The sequence below is a fragment of the Salvelinus sp. IW2-2015 genome, unplaced genomic scaffold (genome assembly GCF_002910315.2).
Source record: "Salvelinus sp. IW2-2015 unplaced genomic scaffold, ASM291031v2 Un_scaffold2068, whole genome shotgun sequence".
In the NCBI taxonomy this organism is placed as follows: Eukaryota; Metazoa; Chordata; class Actinopteri; order Salmoniformes; family Salmonidae; genus Salvelinus; species Salvelinus sp. IW2-2015.
In genome coordinates, this window is record NW_019943410.1 from 42,628 (window position 1) to 65,211 (window position 22,584).

The 22,584-nt window shown below is 43.1% G+C and overlaps 1 pseudogene; it reads right to left on the minus strand.

The window, feature by feature from the left end:
• The window catches only part of LOC112072865 (CMP-N-acetylneuraminate-beta-galactosamide-alpha-2,3-sialyltransferase 1-like), a 32,617-nt pseudogene extending 10,588 nt beyond the window's left edge, over nucleotides 1-22,029 (minus strand).
• Nucleotides 22,030-22,584: the final 555 nt, after the last annotated feature.

Consider the following 22,584-nt stretch of genomic DNA (forward strand, 5'->3'; position numbering starts at 1 on the left):
TAGTTTTAATGTCCGTACTCAGATGAAAATTAATAGTCCCCGAGCGCTGGCATGAAAAGTAAACCACCTAGACATAAACCTTAGGCATCGCCCCAATAGCGTTAACCCACTTGGTGGGATTGGTAGCAATAGTATTTGCTACACTGCACCCTCCGAACAGGAAGGAATGTCCCTTGTGCTTCGATGACTCAGCCACCTTATTCAGACCATGTGTTCCCAATGGCCAGCAGCATACCACCCTGCATTACCACTGCTGGCTTGCTTCTGAAGCTAAGCAGGTTGGTCCTGGTCAGCTCCCTGGATGGGAGACCAGGTGCTGCTGGAAGTGGTGTTGGAGGCCAGTAGGAGCACTCTTTCTCTGGTCTAAACAAAGATCCCAATGCCCCAGGGCAGTGATTGGGACACTCTCTGTGTAGGGTGCCGTCTTCGGATGGGACGTTAAACGGGTTCACTGACTCTCTGAGGTCATTAAAGATCCCATGGCACTACCGTAAGAGTAGGTGTTAACCCGGTTGCCGGCTAAATTCCCAATCTGGCCCTCAACCATCACAGGTTCACCAATAATCCCCAGTTTACAATTGCTCATTCATCCCCTCCTCTCCCCTGTAACTATTCCCCAGGTCGTTGCTGCAAATGCGAACTGTTCTCAGTCAACTACTGGTAAAATAACGGTAAAATAACAATATAAAAATAAAATGGCCTCACCATTCCCCTTCTGACACCAATGTAGCAAACAGTGAGGCAGGAGAGCAAACCAGGTTGCTTCCATGAAAGGCAAACACCTTACACATCTGACCAATAACCCACTTGGTGGGAATTGTAAAATGGCCATATAGCGAGGATCGCTACAATATGGTCGCTGTGATAGAAGATTTATTTTCATTGGTGATTTTCTGAATTTATCTAAGTTCTATCAAGTTGGCCTGATTATCAGACATCTCCACGTAAACTGGATCGTAAGAGACAATGTATTCTGGTAAGCAAGTAAACTTTAATTGAACTATTATATTAAAGAATTGAACGGGATCTTAATAATACTTACAAATTGGTAACATATTGTTAAAAAAAAAAATGAACATAACGTGTATCAAGGAAGTTGTGTACAATTTTCAGGGAGCCGTTTTACCTCTCAGTTCTCTTTCAAAAACTACTGGCTGAAATAACAAAACCTTTATAAGCATATTTAATCTCAGTATTCACAATAATGGTAGAATTGTGTGCATGTAAACATACTCTGCACAATTCCATGTTGACACTCTTCACTGCAATGCGTGTGCAAAACACGGATGATAAACAAAGTGAAATTATCAGAAAGGGCTGAGAGTTTCCGTTTACAACTTCGCAAATGTGTTATCGAGCATCTGACCAAATTACGCACGATTTTAGGGTTAACCGAGATTAGCCCATACCTAACTAACAAACATCCTCAATTACCTACTATCCAAGACAACAAAAATATCATGCATTTATCATTGACTGTAGATGTATTAAGAACCATAATAAATGATCACGATCAACAATGTGACTCACCAAATCTTTGTTGGCCTTTATCTTCGGTCTAAGACGTAAATATGAGCTGTTGAATAAAATGAGACCTTCATCTATCCAGAGTTGCTATGTAATCGTTGAAAAATGCATGGTGTAACAGACTGATGGACTAATCAAAGGAGAACGGTTACTCACAAAGTGATGTGAGATCCAATGGTAATGGCACCGGGTAGCCACTGAAAGTCCAGAGTCTTGAAAGGAAAAAACACGAGACTAGTGGTGTTGTCCAGATCTATGGCGCTCTCTGATATATATGTGATGTGTGGTGCGCGCCGACATCCCGCTCATAGCCAGAGGTACGAGCCTTGTTCATTCTGGATAACACAGTAAATAGCCGAGATCCATATCATGACTGCCATATCCAAAACACTTTAATTCAAAACACATAGTCATTCATACCGCTAAGATAAAAATAACACACCAAACCAAACCAAAACAGGCATACATAGAGACATTAAATCATTAAGTTGATAAAGGCACATCTTTGCCATAATGTATTCTGTGACACCATGGGCAGGGCCATTGAGGGCTATATATATATGTTCAAATCGTTGATTCTTCTTATTCTACTTGGTAAACAAACTGAAAAGGTGCATATATACCACCTGGAGTGTTGCTGAACAGTATAAAGCCAAGGTGAGTGATTAACTGCCACATTTTTGCTACTTTCTCTTCCTGGAGTTGGACTTGTTCACTACTTCCCACAAATGTAAAAGCATTGAACAACCATGTGCAAGTGAACAAGTGCACACTTTGAAGTAGGAGGGATAAATGGACATAGCCCTTAATTCCTTGGAATTCTTTGATCCTTCCTTAACATATTGGAAGTCCCACCCAGTTGACTACTTGAAAATGGTGAAAGTCTCACTCAATCTGGCACTGCCCATGCTAAAACAGGCTGTTTGCACTGCCATGCTGAAACAGGCTTTGTGGCAAGTGTGCCCTCGATCAACCACACTCTCTCAGTTGGCTTACCTTATGATGACATCACTGGAGTCGATGAGGGCTCCGTAGTGAGCCCTTGAGGTTCCCAGAGTTCCCCACCACAGCACAGGTCCTACAGCGCTCAGGGCCCGCGTCCATGTAAAGGTCAGCATCAGGGATGACCTGGAACAACTTCTCCACCACCGCTGAAGTTGGCTTTTTATGGTCTTTCTGCAATTTCTGGTTATTTAATTGCACCAGGCAATACATAAAAACAACAATGAACACACAATAAATACACGACAATGGACAGGCTGACACTAAAAGCAGCCATAATGCAAATGACACACCATAACATCTGAGGAAACCCACACACTAATGGTAAGACTCCAGAGCCACCTGCTCTTTACACTGAGGTTATTGTGACTACTATAGCAAACCGTTAATCAGTTGTCAGTGACCATGCTTATATTGCAGCCTAAACATCAAATAAAATAGTTAATTCTGAATAAAACTCCCTCATATACAAATGTAACTACAGTAAACTTTTGGAGATTCTTAAAGGGATAGTGTGAGATTTTGGAATAGTGTGAAAGTCGTTTTATGTCTCTGTGTGCAATTTGATGGAAGTTTATGTTGTTCCTCGATTCCAGAGGTGGGACCAAGTCAATATTATTCAAGTCACGAGTAAGTCTCAAGTAAAGGTCCAAATCTCAAGTTGAGTCCCAAGTAGAACGGGTCGAGTCTCGAGTCATGTCCAAGACGTGCATTCTAAGGACAAGTCGAGTCAAAGGTCAAAGGTCTCAAGTCAAGTCAAAAAAATCTACATAGACAATGACTCGTTCAACCACAAATCTTATCTATTTATTGAGGCTACCAGACAGGCCTTTTCATTATTTTGTCTACAACACATTTTGATTATGTAATAATTAATTTTAACAACAAATTCCAAATACAAGGTTCATAAGTAAAGGATACATTTCAAGCCATTTTGCATACCAATGACCAGTAGAGTCTATGCTAGTCATTGTTGCTTAATGCCCCATTGCTAATAAACTTGCAAAGTAAACAGCTCATATTCTTGATCATCAAAATGTTTTGGAACTGCATTTTATTGATGTCAATCCTCTCTCCATACATTTGACATTTTGCGCTGCACCCGATCTTGTAGCTGAACATCAAATCAGAAAATCTATTCCTAACCCATTTAACCCGAATCCTAAAAACGTTGACCCCCGCGCATGCACACGTGCACACTCGCTACGCAAATATAGCCTCCCACTGGGCACAAACGTAAATTCAACGTCTATCCACATTGGTTCAACACGTTGGATTCTACCAGTGTCATTACACCAGAAACAGTTGATGCAATTTTCAAACGCAATACAAAAATAAATACAATTTACACCTACATTTTGAACAAACGTTAATTTATGTCCCAACCTTCGCTCCTCTCCCCCTACTCTTCCCTCTTCCATCCTCATCACTCTTCCCTCTGCTGAAACTTCTCCAAACCTATCTCCTGATCTGCCTCTCTCAACCCTCCTCTCCTCCTTCTGCATCTTTGACTCTCTATTCCCCTATCCTCCAGGGCCGCTCTCCTCCCCTCCTGCTCCGTGCTCGACGACCTCATTGCAGCTCACAAACAGGCTCCGGGCGCCAGCGGAAAGAGGAAAAACTCGCCCTCCTGCGACCTGGCTCCTCAACTCCCTCCTCTCTACATTCTCCTTTCTGTCTCTGCTGCTAAAGCCAATTCTACCACCTAAATTCCAAGCATCTGCCTCTCAACCTAGAGCTCTTTGCCACCTTCTCCCCTCTGATCCTCCTTCCCCTACCACACCTCCCCCTCCCTCCCTCTCTGCTGATGACTTCGTCAACCATTTTGAAAAGAAGGTCGACGACATCCGCATCCTCGTTTGCTAAGTCAAACGACACCAGCTGTTCTGACTCACACTGCCCTACCTGTGCTTTGACCTCTTTCTCCCCATCTCTCACCAGAATAAATCTGCGTCTTGTGACCGGCCGCGGCCCAACAACCTGCCCGCTTACCCTCATCCCCTCCTCATCTCTCCAGACCAATTTCCGAACCTTTTCTCCCTTACCTCACCTGCTCATCAACTCATCCTATTGACCCTCTACTTCCCTTCCGTCTTCAAGAGCGAGAGTCACCCCTTCTGAAAAAAAACCTTACACTCCATCTTCCGTTCGTTCAACAACTAAGACCAGTATCCCTCTTTCTTTTCTCTCCAAAACTCTTGAACGTCCGTCCTGGGCCAGCTCTCCTGCTATCTCTCTCAGATGACCTTCTTGATCCAAATCAGTATCAGTTTCAAGACTAGTCATTCAAACTGAGACTGCTCTTCTCATGTGTCACGGAGCGCTCCGCACTGCTAAAGCTAACTCTCTCTCCTCCTGCTCTCATCCTTTCGTAGACCTATCGGCTGCCTTGATACTCGTAACCATCAATCTCCTCTCCACCCTCTCCGATGGGCATCTCCGGCGGGCCCCACGCTTGATTGCGTCCTACCGACAGGATCGCCCCTCAGGTTGGCGTGGCTGCAGAATCTAGTCTTCGCGCACCACTTGCTCTCAACCACTGGTGTCCCCCAGGCTTTTCTAGGCCCTCTTCCATGTCTCGCTATACCACCAAGTCACTTGGCGCGTCATATTCCTCACAATGGTCTTCTCCGATCATTGCCTATGCAACGAACACAATACTTCTCTTCCCCTCTTAACATGTGAATCGCATCTCTGCATGTCTGGCAACACTATCGTGGGATGACGATCACCACTAAGCCTGACCTCGCAAGACGAGCTGCTCTTCTCTCCGGGGAGGACTGCCCATCCATAATCTCGCCACTCTACGCTTATGACAGCTCCATTGGTCCTTCCTCCCGTAAATGATCTAGACCTTGGCGTTTCCTGGGAAACACCCTTCTTCTCACACTAACAATCAGCTGACCCGTCTCCGTATTTTCTGCTCTTACAACATTCGCAGAGTACGACCCTGCCTCACGCAGGAAGGGCGCAGGTCCTAATCCAGGCCAGCTGTCATACTCCATCCTCATTACTGCAACTCCAGCTGTATGCGGCGCTCCCGCCTGTGCCATTTAAACCCCCACTACTCATCCAGAACGCCCGCAGCCCTCCTCGGTCTTCACACTTTCCCAAGATTCTCATACGATCACCCCGTCTCGCTCTCTCCACTGCTTCCAGTATGAAGCTCGGCAATCCGCTACAAGACCATGAGAATGCTTGCCTACGAGCTGTGAGGAACGCGCACCTCCCGTAAACCTTCAGCTCTATCAGGCCCTACACCCCAAACAAGCACTCGTCATCCACCCTCGGCGCTGCATCGCCTCCCTACCTCTGAGGAAGTACGTGGAGGGGTATTTGCCGTAATAGTCAAGCCAGACTTCATGAACATATTTCATGAACACAGGATTCAGAACCAATACCTGCATGGAATATTTTATACATAAACAGCATGATTTAATTAGAAAATGCAATGCAAATAGTCTGGGTAGCCATTTGAGTAGATGTTCAGGAATCTTATGTCTTGGGGGGTAGAAGCTGTTTAGAAGCCTCTTGGACATAGACTTGGCGCTTCGGTACCGCTTGCCGTGTGGTAGCAGAGAGAATAGTCTAGGATTGGCTGGAGTCTTTGACAATTTTTAGGGCCTTCCTCTGACACCGCCTGGAATAGAGATCCTGGATGGCAGGAAGCTTGGCCCCAGTGATGTACTGGGCCAATCGCACTACCCTCTGTAGTGCCTTGCGGTTGGAGGCCGAGCAGTTGCCATACCAGGCAGTGATGCAACCAGTCAGTATACCCTCGATGGTGCAGGTGTAGAACCTTTTGAGGATCTGAGGACCCATACCAAATCTGTTCAGTCTCCTGAGGGGGAATAGGTTTTGTCGTGCCCACTTCACGACTGTCTTGGTGTGCTTGGACCATGTAAGTTTGTTGGTGATGTGGACAACAAGGAACTTGGTCTCAACCTGCTCCAATGCAGCCATGTCGATGAGAATGGGGCGTGCTCGGTCTTCTTTTTCCTGTAGTCCACAATCATCTTCTTTGTCTTGATCACGTTGAGGGAGAGCTTGTTGTCCTGGCACCACACGGCCAAGTCTCTGACCTCCTCCCTGTAGGCTGTCTCATCGTTGCTAGTGATCAGGCCTACCACTGTTGTGTCATCGGCAAATAGAATGATGGTGTTGGAGTCGTGCCTGGCCGTGCAGTCATGAGTGAACAGGGAGTACAGGAGGGGGCTGAGCACGCACCCCTGGTGGACCCCTGTGTTGAGGATCGGCATGGCGGATGTGTTGTTACCTACCCTTACCACCTGGGGGCACCCCGTCAGGAAGTCCAGGATCCAGTTGCAGAAGGAGGTGTTTAGTTCCAGGATCCTTAGCTTATTGATGAGCTTTGAGGGCACTATTGTGTTGAACGCTGAGCTGTAATCAATGAATAGCATTCTCACATAGGTGTTCCATTTGTCCAGGTGGGAAAGAGCAGTGTGGAGTGCAATAGAGACTGCATCATCTGTGGATCTGTTGGGGCGGTATGCAAATTGGAGTGGGTCTTGGGTTTCTGGGATGATGGTGTTGATGAGAGCCATGACCATCCTTTCAAAGCACTTCATGGCTACAGACTTGAGTGCTACGGGTCGGTAGTCATTTAGGCAGGTTACCTTGGTGTTCTTGGGCACAGGCACTATGGTGGTCTGCTTAAAACATGTTAGTATGACAGACTCGGACAGGGAGAAGTTGAAAATGTTAGTGAAGACACTTGCTAGTTGGTCAGCGCATGCCCGTAGTACATGTCCTGGTAATCCGTCTGGCCCTGCGGCCTTGTGAATGTTGACCTGTCTAAAGGTCTTACTCACATCAGCTGCGGAGAGCGTTATCACACTGTCTTCCGGAACAGCTGATGCTCTCATGCATGTTTCAGTATTATTTGCCTCGAAGCGAGCATAGAAGTAGTTTAGCTCATCCGGTAGGCTCTTGTCACTGGGCAGCTCTTGGCTGTGCTTCCCTTTGTATTCTGTAATGGTTTGCAGGCCCTGCCACATCCAACGAGCGTCAGAGCCGGTGTAGTACGACTCGATCTTAGTCCAGCATTGACGCTTTGCCTGTTTGATGATTCATCGGAGGGCATCGCGTGATTTCTTTTAAGCTTCCGGGTTAGCGTCCCACTCCTTGGAAAGCGGCAGCTCTAGCCTTTAGCTCAGTGCGGATGCTGCCTGTAATCCATGGCTTCTGGTTGGGGTATGTACGTATGGTCAATGTGGGGACAACGTCATCGATGCACTTATTGATGAAGCCAATGACCGATGTGATGTACTCCTCAATGCCATTGGAGGAATCCTGGAACATATTCCAGTCTGTGCTAGCCAAACAGTCCTGTAGCTTAGCATATGCTTCATCTGACCACTTTTTTATTGATCTAGTCACTGGCGAAAAAAAACTCACCCAAATGTATAAATGGACTATTTGAAAATGATCACATTTTTATTTGTGTATACCGCAACGGCATTGCGCGTACCCCTACAGGAGGCCTTTTGTCTCTTGCTGGGCCGTCATTGTAAATAATTATTTGTTCTTAATTGACTTGCCTGATTAAATAAAGGTTAAATCAAAATAAATAAAATCTAAGTGAAATGAAATCAAATGAAGATCCTACATTGGTAATGATGGGCCTCTTCTCCTATAGCATTTTCATAAAACGAACATGGCGCAAAGGTCCCCCCCCCCCCRCAAAACAAAAGGAGTGTCAATGACATCATCCTAGGTGCTTGAATTGTGTTGAGTTTGTACAATAAAACTGGACTACGTTCAAAAATCCTCACTCCATTTTAGTAATGGGCATACCACCAACACCATAGAGCCCCACAGTGGAGGTGTCATAATACCCATAAAACCTAGTGGTCAAGCAAGGAAATGGTTCCAATTGATTTTCCACCATTCATTTTTCCCATTGGGAATTTTAGAAACACTTAAAATAAGGGCTGTGTTTCACCCTGGCGTGATGTTTTGAAAACCATGTAAATCTCTCTCAGACAAGGTGACTTTTAACAATATATTCGGCTCTATTTACTCTCAGATTCAAAAATGCTAATTAGCATCAAAGTAGACATCATGCAAGACTACACATTCCTGCAAGCTCCTGCACATTGAGTAAAGTGAGTAAAGTGAGTTTGGAAAATCTGAAACTATGCATCTTAAAAAAAATTTAAGATGTCCGTACTCAGAATGAAAATTAATAGGCCCCGAGCGCTGGCATGAAAAGCAAAGCACCCTAGACATAAAACCCTTAGGCATCGCCCCAATAGGGTTAACCCACTTGGTGGGAATTGTAGCATATAGTATTGCTACACTGCACCCTCCGAACAGGAAGGAATGTCCCTGTGCTTCGATGACTCAGCCACCTTATTCAGACCATGTGTTCCCAATGGCCTCACCATTCCCCTTCTGACACCAATGTAGCAAACAGTGAGGCAGGGAAGCAAACCCAGGTTGCTTCCATGAAAGGCAAACACATTACACATTGCACCAATAACCCACTTGGTGGGAATTGTAAAATGGCCCATATAGCGAGGATCGCTACAATATGGTCGCTGTGATAGAAGATTTATTTTCATTGGTGATTTTCTGAATTTATCTAAGTRTCATCAAGTTGGCCTGATTATCAGACATCTCCACGTAAACTGGATCGTAAGAGACAATGTTATTCTGGTAAAGCAAGTAAACTTTTTAATTGAACTATTATATTAAAGATATTGAACGGGATCTTAAGTACTTACAAATTGGTAACATATTGTAAAAAAAAAAAATGAACATACAGTGTATCATAGGAAGTTGTGTACAATTTTCAGGGAGCCGTTTTACCTCGTCAGTTCTGCTTTCAAAACTACTGGCTGAAATTAGACAGAACCTTTATAAGCATATTTAATCTCAGTATTCACAATAATGGTAGAATTGTGTGCATGTAAACATACTCTGCACAATTCCATGTTGACACTCTTTCACTGCATTGCGTGTGCAAAACACGGATGATAAACARAAGTGAAATTATCAGAAAGGGCTGAGAGTTTCCGTTTACGAYACTTCGCAAATGTGTTATCGAGCATCTGACCAAATTACGCACGATTTTAGGGTTAACCGAGATTAGCCCATACCTAACTAACAAACATCCTCAATTACCTACTATCCAAGACACAAAAATATCATGCATTTATCATTGACTGTAGATGTATTAGAACCATAATAAATGATCACGATCAACAATGTGACTCACCAAATCTTTGTTGGCCTTTATCTTCGGTCTAAGACGTAAATATGAGCTGTTGAATAAAATGAGACCTTCATCTTATCCAGAGTTGCTATGTAATCGTTGAAAAATGCATGGTGTAACAGACTGATGGACTAATCAAAGGAGAACGGTTACTCACAAAGTGATGTGAGATCCAGTGGTAATGGCACCGGGTAGCCACTGAAGGTCCAGAGTCTTGAAAGGGAAAAACACGAGACTAGTGGTGTTGTCCAGATCTATGGCGCTCTCTGGYTATATGATGTGATGTGTGGTGCGGCTGCCYACATCCCGCTCATAGCCAGAGGTACGAGCCTTGTTCATTCTGGATAACACAGTAAATAGCCGAGATCCATATCATGACTGCCATATTCCAAAACACTTAAATTCAAAACACATAGTCATTCATACCGCTAAGATAAAAAATMAACACACCAAACCAAACCAAAACAGGCATACATAGAGGACATTAAATCATTAAGTTGGATAAAGGCACATCTTTGCCATACTGTATTCTGTGACACCGTGGGCAGGGCCATTGAGGGCTATATATATATGTTCAAATCGTTGATTTCTTCTTATTCTACTTGGTAAACAAACTGAAAGGGTGCATATAATACCACCTGGAGTGTTGWCTGAACAGGTATAAAGCCAAGGTGAGTGATTAACTGCCACATTTTTGRTACTTTCTTCCTGGAGTYTGSACTRGTTCACTACTTCCCACAAATGTAAAAGCATTGAACAACCATGTGCAAGTGAACAAGTGCACACTTTGAGGTAGGAGGGATAAATGGGACATAGCCCTTAATTCCTTGGAATTCTTTGATCCTTCCTTAACATATTGGAAGTCCCACCCAGTTGACTACTTGAAAATGGTGAAAGTCCTCAATTGCACTGCCCATGCTGAAACAGGCTGTGTTGCACTGCCCATGCTAAAACAGGCTGTGTTGCACTGCCCATGCTGAAACAGGCTTTGTGGCAAGTGTGCCCTCGATCAACCACACTCTCTCAGTTGGCTTACCTTATGATGACATCACTGGAGTCGATGAGGGCTCCGTAGTGGGAGCCCTTGAGGTTCCCAGAGTTCCCCACCACAGCACAGGTCCTACAGCGCTCAGGGCCCGCGTCCATGTAAAGGTCAGCATCAGGGATGACCTGGAACAACTTCTCCACCACCTCGCTGAAGTTGGCTTTGTTATGGTCTTTCTGCAATTTCTGGTTATTTAATTGCACCAGGCAATACATAAAACAACAATGAACACACAATAAATACACGACAATGGACAGGCTGACACTAAAAGCAGCCTAATGCAAATGACACACCATAACATCTGAGGAAACCCACACACTAAAGGTAAGACTCCAGAGCCACCTGCTCTTTACACTGAGGTTATTGATGACTACTATAGCAAACCGTTAATCAGTTGTCAGTGACCATGCTTATATTGCAGCCTAAACATCAAATAAAATAGTTAATTCTGAATAAAACTCCCTCATATACAAAAATGTAACTACAGTAAACTTTTGGAGATTCTTAAAGGGATAGTGTGAGATTTTGAGATAGTGTGAGAAGTCGTTTTATGTCTCTGTGTGCAATTTGATGGAAGTTTATGGTTGTTCCTCGATTGCCAGAGGTGGGACCAAGTCAATATTATTCAAGTCACGAGTAAGTCTCAAGTAATATGGTCCAAATCTCAAGTTGAGTCCCAAGTAGAACGGGTCGAGTCTCGAGTCATGTCCAAGACGTGCATTCTAAGGACAAGTCGAGTCAAAGGTCAAAGGTCTCAAGTCAAGTCAAAAAAATCTACATAGACAATGACTCGTTCAACCACAAATCTTTATCTATTTATTGAGGCTACCAGACAGGCCTTTTCATTATTTTGTCTACAACACATTTTGATTATGTAATAATTAATTTTAACAACAAATTCCAAATACAAGTTTCATAAGTAAAGGATACATTTCAAGCCATTTTGCATACCAAATGACCAGTAGAGTCTATGCTAGTCATTGTTGCTTAATGCCCCATTGCTAATAAACTTGCAAAGTAAACAGCTCATATTCTTGATCATCAAAATGTTTTGGAACTGCATTTTTATTGATGTCAATCCTCTCTCCATACAATTTGACATTTGCGCTGCACCCGATCTTGTAGCTGAACATCAAATCAGAAATCTGTTCACTAACCCAGTGGTAACCCGCAATCCTTAAAAAGTGTGTGACCRCCGCGCATGCACACGTGCACACTCGCTACGCAAATATAGCCTCCCACTGGGCACAAACGTAAATTCAACGTCTATTCCACATTGGTTCAACAACGTTGATTCTACCAGTGTCATTACAGCCATAAACAGTGATGCATTTTCAAAACGCAAGATACAAAAATAAATACAATTTACACCTACATTTTGAACTGAACGTAATTTATGTTAACAGTCAATATCAACTCGAGATGTAATGTCACATTGAGCCCAGGGAGCAGTTGTTTTGGAGGATTTACTGCGTTGCTCAAGGGCAGAACAGCAGATTTTTCTACTTTGCCGGCTCGGGGATTCAGTTACTGTCTTAATGCTCTATTTGTTAAAATGATTTGATAAAATATTGAATTTGGCCTTTACTATAGAAGCACATTGAATAACGCATTCATAAAAAGCAAAAAAGACAGTCAATAAATAAATCAGGCGGAAAAAAATGTTGACGTGTCTGTCCTATATCTAGCAGATATAAGAAAGCTCAAGAAATGTTTGAGTTTTTTTGAACACATATTTAACCCCTTATTTTTGCTGGCACATCACTACCTTCATACTAAGATGTCTAAGGTGGTGACGGAGAAGAAGGCTGATGTTTTACGTGTCCCTAACCGATTGTGTTTTTTTTTGTTTTTTTGCCTTGTTTGTAACTTATCTTTTTACTTATTTTGTACATAATGTTGCTGCTACCGTCTCTGATGACCGAAAATATATTCTGGACATCAGAACTGCGATTACTCACCGCGAACTGGCAGAATCCTTTTTTCCTTTAACAAGTCCGATGAGCCCGACTTGAATGACATACTGCTTTCCCGGGAACAGGCCCAGATCCCCGTCATTTGTGTGAAGAGAAGGCGGAGAAAAAGGGGCCGGAGGGCTGCCATCTGAGAATTCGTAGGCAATCGAATAAACCCCCACTGCCTTCCATTCTGCTAGCAAACGTGCAATTTTTGGAAAATAAAATCGATGACCTACGCTGAAGATTAACCACCAACGGGACATTCAAAACTAATATCTTACGGAGTCGTGGCAGAACGACGACATTATCAACATACAGCTGGCTGGTTATACGCTGTATCGGCAGGACAGAACAGAGGCTTCTGGTAAGACAAGGGGCGGCGGACTATGTATTTTTGTAAATAACAGCTGGTGCACGATATCTTAGGAAGTCTCAAGGTTTTGCTCGCCTGAGGTAGAGTATTTCATGATAAGCTGTAGACCACACTATCTACCTAGAGAGTTTTCATCTGTATTTTTCGTAGCTGTCTACATACCACCACAGACTGAAGCTGGCACTAAGACCACACTGTATTCCGGCATAAGCAAACAGGAAAACGCTCACCCAGAGGCGGCGCTCCTAGCGGCAAGGGACTTTAATGCAGGGAAACTTAAATTTGTCTAACCAAATTTCTATCAGCATGTTAAATGTGCAACCAGAGGGATAACAACTCTGGACACCTTTACTCCACACACAGAGACGCATACAAAGTTCTCCCTCGCCCTCCATTTGGCAAATCTGCCTATAATTCTATCCTCCTGATTACTGCTTACAAGCAAAAATTAAAGCAGGACGCAACAGTGACTCAATCAATAAAAAAGTGGTCAGATGAAGCTGATGCTAAGCTACAGGACTGTTTTGCTAGCACAGACTGGAATATGTTCCTGGGATTCCTCCGATGGCATTGAGGAGTACACCACATCAGTCATTGGCTTCATCAATAAGTGCATCGATGACGTTGTCCCCACATTGACCGTACGTACATATCCCAACAAGAAACCATGGATTACAGGCAACATCCGCACTGAGTTAAAGGCAAGAGCTGCCACTTTCAAGGAGCGGGACTCTAACCCGGAAGCTTATAAGAAATCCCGCTATGCCCTCCAACGAACCATRAAACAGGCAAAGCGTCAATGCTGGACTAAGATCAAATCATACTACACRGGCTCTGACACTCGTCGGATGTGGCAAGGCTTGCAAWCRATTACAGACTACAATGGGAAGCACAGCCGAGAGCTGCCCAGTAACACGAGCCTACCAGATGAGCTAAACTACTTCTATGCTCGCATCGAGGCAAATAACACTGAAACATGCATGAGAGCACCAGCTGTTCCGGAAGACTGTGTGATCACACTCTCCGCAGCCGATGTGAGTAAGACCTTTAAACAGGTCAACATTCACAAGGRCGCAGGGCCAGACGYATTACCAGGACTAGCAAGTGTCTTCACTGACATTTTCAACCTCTCCCTGTCCGAGTCTGTAATACCAACATGTTTTAAGCAGACCACCATAGTGCCTGTGCCCAAGAACACTAAGGTAACTTTCCTAAATGACTACCAACCCGTAGCACTCACGTTTGTAGCAATGAAGTGCTTTGAAAGGCTGGTAATGGCTCACATCAACACCATTATCCCAGAAACCCAAGACCCACTCCAATTTACATACTGCCCTAACAGATCCACAGATGATGCAATCTCTATTGCACTCCACACTGCCATTTCTCACCTGGACAAATGGAACACCTATGTGAGAATGCTATTCATTGACTACAGCTCAGCGTTCAACACCATAGTGCCCTCAAAGCTCATCAATAAGCTAAGGACCCTGGGACTAAACACCTCCCTCTGCAACTGGATCCTGGACTTCCTGACGGGCCGCCCCCAGGTGCCATGCTGATCCTCAACACAGGGGCCCCTCAGGGGTGCGTGCTCAGTTCCCTCCTTCACTCATGACTGCACGGCCAGGCACTACACCAACACCATCATTAAGTTTGCCGATGACACGACAGTGGTAGGCCTGATCACCGACAACAACGAGACAGCCTATAGGGAGGACACCTGGCTGTGTGGTGCCAGGACAACAASCTCTCCCTCAACGTGATCAAGTCAAAGGAGATGATTGTGGACTACAGGAAAAAGAGGACCGAGCACGCCCCCATTCTCATCGATGGCGCTGTAGTGGAGCAGGTTGAGAGCTTCACGTTCCTTGTTGTTCACATCACCAACAAACTAATATGGTCCAAGCACACCAAGAGAGTTGTGAAGAGTGCACGACAAAACCTATTCCCCCTCAGATTTGACATGGGTCCTCAGATCCTTAAAAGGTTCTACAGCTGCACCATCGAGAGCATCCTGACTGGTTGCATCACTGCCTGGTATGGCAAATGCTCGGCCTCTGACCGCAAGGCTCTACAGAGGGTGGTGCTTACGGCCCAGTACATCACTGGGGCCAAGCTTCCTGCCATCCAGGACCTCTATACCAGGCAGTGTCAGAGGAAGGCCCTAGTCATAGACTATTTTCTCTGCTACAGCACGGCAAGCGGTACCGAAGCGCCAAGTCTAGGTCCAAGAGGCTTCCAAGCCATAAGACTCCTGAACGTCTAATCAAATGGCTACCCAGAATATTTGCATTGCCCCCCCCTCTCTTTTACACCTCTGCTACTTTCTGTTGTTATCATCTATCTACTTTAATAACTCTACCTACTGAACATACACACTACCGTTCAAAAGTTTGTGGTCACTTAGAAATGTCCTTGTTTTTGAAAGAAAAGCATATTTGTTGTCCATTAAAATAACATCAAATTGATCAGAAATACAGTGTAGACATTGTTCATGTTGTAAATTACTATTGTAGCTGGAAACGGCAGATTTTTTTATGGAATATCTACATAGGCGTACAGAGGCCCATTATCAGCAACCATCACTCCTGTGTTCCAATGGCACGTGGTGTTAGCTAATCCAAGTTTATCATTTTAAAAGGCTAATTGGATCATGAAAATTACAGGCTCAAAATGGCCAGAAACAAAGTTCTTTCTTCTGATCTCGTCAGTCTATACTTGTTCTGAGAAATGAAGGCTGTTCCATGCGAGAAATTGTCAAGAAACTGAAGATCTCGTTCAACACCGTGTACTACTTCCTTCATAGAACAGCGCAAACTGGCTCTACCAGAATAGAAATAGGAGTGGGAGGCCCCGGTGCACAACTGAGCAAAAGGACAAGTGCATTAGAGTGTCTAGTTTTAGAAACAGAGTCCTCAACTGGCAGCTTCATTAAATAGTACCCGTAAAACACCAGTCTCAACGTCAACAGTGATGAGGCGACTCCGGGATGCTGGCCTTCAGGCAGAGTTGCAAAGAAAAAGCCAAGACCAAATTTTCAGCGGTTAAAAAATATATGTTTATTAATTGTGAAATTATGAAAAAATATTAATAACATTCCACCCATGCAGCCACTAGAGGGACAATTTGGTAATTGAACTGCAGGGGGGGGGGGGGTATGATACACACACCCGTGTATCAATCTAAGTAACATAATAAAAAATCCCCATAATAAAAAATCCCCACAGATGATTTGCTGTGTCTCAATCCACCGCTTCCGCCTATGTCGGCCTTCCGCATTTCCAGTGGAAAGTTTTCTCAACTAAAATTGTTTAAGACTACCAAGAAATGCTCTGTGTGACCCTGATTTCACTGTAGTAAAAGGTTTTAAGGATGTAGGTAGGCTACTCCGTTTTTGCCAAGAAATCCGGAGAAAAATTAACAAGCTCTTTCTAGTCACTAATCTGGATATGTGTGCCCACTTTTGCATGCCAATGCTGATGACTGGTCATTGGTCAACAGTCAAGACATGCAACTTTTTTGTTTTGAAGCAAAGATGAGATGTTTTTGAAAGAAGAATTTGGTGCAATGCTGTAGGCCTATGTTAGTGACCAGATCAAATAAGCAAAGGTATAAATATAAAATACAAATGGTAAATGATTTGTAGCCTATTAAATATGTAGTGTATTAAAATATATAAATGGTAACCACTCCAGTTTTCTGCTGCTTTCATGAGGTCATCATTTAAAAAGCCTTACAACCTCTCATTCATTCAGTTTCACACTTGGGGCGGCAGGTAGGTTAGTGGTTAAAGCGCTGGCCCAGTAACTGAGAGGTTGCAAGATCAAATCCCCGAGCTGACAAGGTAAAAATCTGTTGTTCTGCCCCTGAACAAGGCAGTTAACCCACTGTTCCTAGGCTGTCATAGTAAGTAAGAATTTGTTCTTAACTGACTTGCCAAGTTAAATGAAAGGTCAAATTAAACACTTGCAACACCCCCAAAAACTTCTCACTGTTCTAGCTAACCTGACCTGTGCTGATCAGAGGGCTTTTTTACAAGCGTGATTCTATTTCTGGCTGCATGGAAAATAATCCACAGAGGATCTGTGCCACAAAATGTTACAAAACCTGGCCAGATAATTTCAAGTCATCAGTCTCAAGTCAAAATCGAGTCCCGCGTCTTGAGGCTCCAAGTCGAGTCTCAAGTTGTTGTTTTTTTATATCAAGTCTAGTCTCAAGTTGTTGTTTTTTTATATSAAGTCGAGTCTCAAGTTGTTGTTTTTTTATATCAAGTCGAGTCTCAAGTCATCAAATTTGACTCGAGTTCACACCTCTGGCGATTGCTAACTAGCGTTAGCGCAATGACTGGAAGTCTACTGGATCAGCTAGCATTAGTGCAATCAGCTAGCTGATCCCATAGACTTCGTCAGTGCGCTAGCGCTAGCTGACTTTAGTCAATTTAAAAAAGGGCTTGATTGTCAAAATGTCATACTATTCCATTAACTTTAGAAAATAATAAACAGGTTTTGATATTTCAATGTGTAGTGACACTGAGTGTTTGGGACTCTCCTTGACCAATGGGAACGTTAATAGGCTAATCTACATAGGAAGATACTGTTTCTGTGACAGTCGATCAGTTGTTCTTTACAGATAATAATCAATTACTGTTATAACGTTTTGAATAATCAATGCAAAGGTCAGTCCAATTAGATGGTGGATAGTGTTTTATTTTTCTAATTTGTTTTATTTTATTTCAATGGTTTATTTCGATCTATTTTTTCTTGTTAGGTGTGGATATATACTATGTATAATGTATGAGTAAATATGTGAATATGTGTTGGGTGTGACAGCAGACATCGCTTTTATTGCTTTGAGATAAGATGTAATAAAAAACAGTTGATAAAAATGTTTTTATTACCTGCCACCACATTCTTGTATCGTTGGAGAGTGTCCTGTACTTTCTGGTCAGAAATGGTTTCAAAGATGTGTTGAAACGCTTCTGAAACCAGAGGTCATCGTCTGGCTGTGTCATACATTTGAGACATGCGCAATATCTTGGAGAGAGGATCCTGTCCAGAGGCCGAAGAGCATTTTTAACTAAATCCACAAGCGAGTTGGAGGATAGCTGTCCAGTATAAAACACAACGATAGTAGTGATGCAGAGTAGAAGAATGACACGACGGACTTTTCTAATCCTGAAGATAATCATTTTGCCGATAGCAGGGAATCTGTRGGGTGTCAGAATCCTCACCACCTGTAAAGAGATCAATAATAAACTGATAATAACATTTTATATAGAATAGATGTAGCCTATAGGTCTTAATCAAACAGCTGAAGGGTGATAGGCAAATTAACATCATAGTCAGTCTACATTATGTTTTTCCAAATGTTTTACCTGAAAATGTACATAATGTACATAATAGCCCAATGAATGCTTTAGTTCACGTGTTCACACATTAAGGGGTAAGCTAGCCTTTGTTCTGGTTTAGTCAACAAAAAAGGTGATTTCATGACCATCAAATACCCTCTGGTCTTTGAAATATATATTGAAATATATATCAAATGAAATACAGTGCCTTCAGAAAGTATTTGCACCCTTTGACTTTTTCCATGTTTTGTTGTGTTAAAGCCTGAATTTAACATMGATTATATTTTTTGTCACTGGCCTACACAATATAGCCCATAATGTCAAAGTGGAACGATGTTTTTTGAAATGTTTACTAATTAATTAAAAATGAAAAGCTCAAATGTCTTGAGTCAATAAGTATTCAACCRCTTTGTTATGGCAYGCCTAWATATGTTCAGGAGTACAAATTTGCTTAACAAGTTACATAAGTTGCATGGACTCAATCTGTGCGAAATAATAGTGTTTAACGTGTTTTTTGAATGATTACCTCATCTCTGTACCCCACATAAACAATTATCMGTAAGGTCCCTCAGTCGAGCAGTAAATTTCAAACACAGATCCAAGCTCAAAGACCAGGGAGGTCTTCCAACTCCTCCAAAAAATGTGACAAAGCAATACAATTTCTGTCAAAGAGATGGTTGTCCTTCTGGWAAGTTCTCCCATCTCCACAGAGGAACTCTGGAGCTCTGTCAGAGTGACCWTCGGGTTCTTGGTCACCTCCCTGACRAAGGCCCTTCTCACCAAGGCCCTTTGMGGCGGCAGGTAGCCTAGCGGTTAGAGTGTTGGGCCAGTAACCGATAGGTTGCTAGATTGAATCCCCGACAAGGTAAAAATCTGACATTCTGCCCATGAACAAGGCAGTTAACCCACTGTTCCTAGGCCGTCATTGTAAATAAGAATTTGTTCTTAACTGACTTGTCTATGTAACCGATGTTACATAGCAGCCTTTCAGTCGGTGACGTCACTTGCTCTGAAACCTTGAAGTAGTGGTTCCCCTTTTGTGGAGTGATGGGTAACGATGCTTCGTGGGTGACTGTTGTTGATGTGTGCAGAGGGTCCCTGGTTCGCGCCCGGGGCGAGGGGACGGACTAAAGTTGAACTGTTACATTGATGCTAATGACCCGGATCACTGGTTACTGCGGAAAAGGAGGAGGTCGAAAGGGGGGTGAGTGTAACGGATGTGAAATGGCTAGCTAGTTAGCGGTGGTGCGCGCTAGCAGCCTTTCAGTAGGTGATGTCACTTGCTCTGAAACCTTGAAGTAGTGGTTCCTTGCTCTGCAAGGGCCGTGGCTTTTGTGGAGCGATGGGTAAGAATGCTTCGTGGGTGACTGTTGTTGATGTGTGCAGAGGGTCCCTGGTTCGCGCCCAGGTCGGGGCGAGGGGACGGACTAAAGTTAAACTGTTACGTCTAGTTAAATAAAGGTAAAATGGAAACAGGATGCACCTGAACTCAATTTCGAGTCACATAGCAAAGGGTCTGAATACTTATGTAAATTTCTGGTATTTCAGTTTTTTATTTGTAATAGATTTGCAAATATTTCTAAAAACCTGTTTTCGCTTTGTCATTATGGGGCATTGTGTGTAGATTGATGAGGGGGGGGGAAACGATTTAATCAATTTTAGAATAAGGCTGTAATGTAACAAAATGTGGAAAAAGTCAATGGGTCTTTTCGAAATACTTTTCGAAATCACTGTATACTGAAAGGGGGATACCTAGTCAGTTGTACAACTGAATGCATTCAACTGAAATGTATCTTCCGCATTTAACCCAACCCCTCTGAATCAACATTCAAATTATGCCTATAGAAGAGAAAGCAATGTGTTGTTTTTATTGTGCTTACTGAATTAAGTTAAGTGAGCTACCCATTCAGACCATCCTTACTGAATGAAGTTAAAAGTGAGCTACCCACTCAGACCAGCCTTACTTATTGAGTTATGTGTGTGGTTAGCTTGTCTTAAAGTTTTTAAGGTTGTAAAATAAGAAGCAGTGAAAAGTAAAGCGGGAATGTTCGGTATGTCAGAGGCATGAAAAATGAGCAATGGACTTGAATGCAGGTGTTAGGCGGGTAGCCAGTAAAGGAGCCCTTTCAAGTGATTGTTTGACAATCAGATTAAAACATCATGACTGGTTGTGTTCATGCCACAATCAAAGGAGGGAGTCGCATAGAGCTAAACTCACAAAGACGCACCTCCAACAACATAATAACACATTATTCTGCCTAAAAACAATGATAACTTCTCTCACCCAGTGCCATCATTGCTATTTAGGTGAGAGCTGATGCCGCCCCATGAAAACCAGGGCCCACTTTGCCAAAGGCAGGGGCGCAAAATATTTAGCTTGTCCCTGCCCAGCGCGCCTCTCCAGGGTGCTGTTGGAAAGACGCAGTGCTGCAGCGATCCACTAACGCTCCATCAAATGAATTTAACATAAATGATATCGCCTAACGTAGAAAGAGTGGTAGCCTTTGTGTTTTTTCTGTAGCCTATAGACTGGAGACCAAATGTATTACAATGTTATGAGACAGACACATTTTCAATCATTAACTTAATAATGAGGAGAGAGAGAGAGTGCGGGAGAAAGTCAACTAAAAAGGCAAGCGGGCAGACATCAGTTTTGGAYCGGCTGCGGCATAATCCAACAGAGGTGGACAGCAAATGGTGCTGAAATTAATTAATTTCAACAATTGTCTTCATTTTAATTCGACTTAACTAACAACAAGAGGGCTTTGTTGAAGCCTATTTCTTCCCATAAAAAAATAAAAGGTAGGTCTACCTGTTTGACAGACTCAATTATGCTATCCATAGATTTTGTCGGTATAGCCAAATACTCTAATACTGTCACCATGCACTCCTTAAATACCTCCATGCCTGGGAAGGGCTTGGTGTGTTCGGTTAAAAACAGGGCTCAAATTGAGTGGGGGTATGCCATACCCTTTGTGAAAGAAAATGGCAAAAATTATACCTATTATTAACTTTACATTTAGAAAAAAAATTAAAATAATCCAGATAATATAACGCATTCTATAACAATGTTAAATCCTTGATGCCTTTTGRGAGAAAAAACCTTCAAAATGCCCACAAAAGCCGTGACTCTGATGCATATGGAGATATATTGATTCCTGCATATCGTGGATCAAGCTTGAGCTGGAATGTGAAGCTAACTAAAGCGAGCSAATTCAATGAAAACCTGAGTACTCTAACTAGATTCTTAGTATACCCCTCYGGGTTAACAATAACATTTATTGAAGTTTGAAAAGACAACACACCATTACAGATGTCAGCAAGAAAGTCAACAAAACACAGAACATACATGGAAATCAAAAGGTAGAAGACAAAAAATTACAATCGTCCACGAGTAGTTATTTTAACTATATACACACTTACCTGCAGACAAAGTAGATGTTGCACTTCTCTAACCCTGCCTAGTCTGGCAAGTTGTAAATGGAGTCAGAAGGACAGCAACAGTTACCACTGGCAGAGCGAAAGTTCATTGAAGTTCAGGAGTAAATGGATGAGAAATGTGACAGCAATCCCCTATCTCCAGTCCACTTCCCTGAATGAGTCATAAGCAGCAACAATTGCTGTATATTTACATTTTAGTCATTTAGCAGACGCTCTTATCCAGAGCGACTTACAGTAGAGTGCATACATTTTATTACATTTTTACATACTGAGATACTTTACATATCCCTACCGGCCAAGAGCAGACGCTCTTATCCAGAGCGACTTACAGTAGAGTGCATACATTTTATATACTGAGACAAGATATCCCTACCGGCCAAACCCTCCCTACGGCCAAACCCTCCCTAACCCGGACAACGCTATGCCAATTGGGCATCGCCCCACGGATCTCCCGGTTGCGGCCGGCTGCGACAGAGCCTGGCGCGAACCCAGCCCAGCCTGGGCGCGAACCCAGAGACTCTGGTGGCGCAGCTAGCACTGCGATGCAGTGCCCTAGACCACTGCGCCACCCGGAACATTATATTAAGTATTATTGGGTATTAAGTTAAGTGTATTTTCAGTTAAGTATGTTATGTTATGTTATGTACT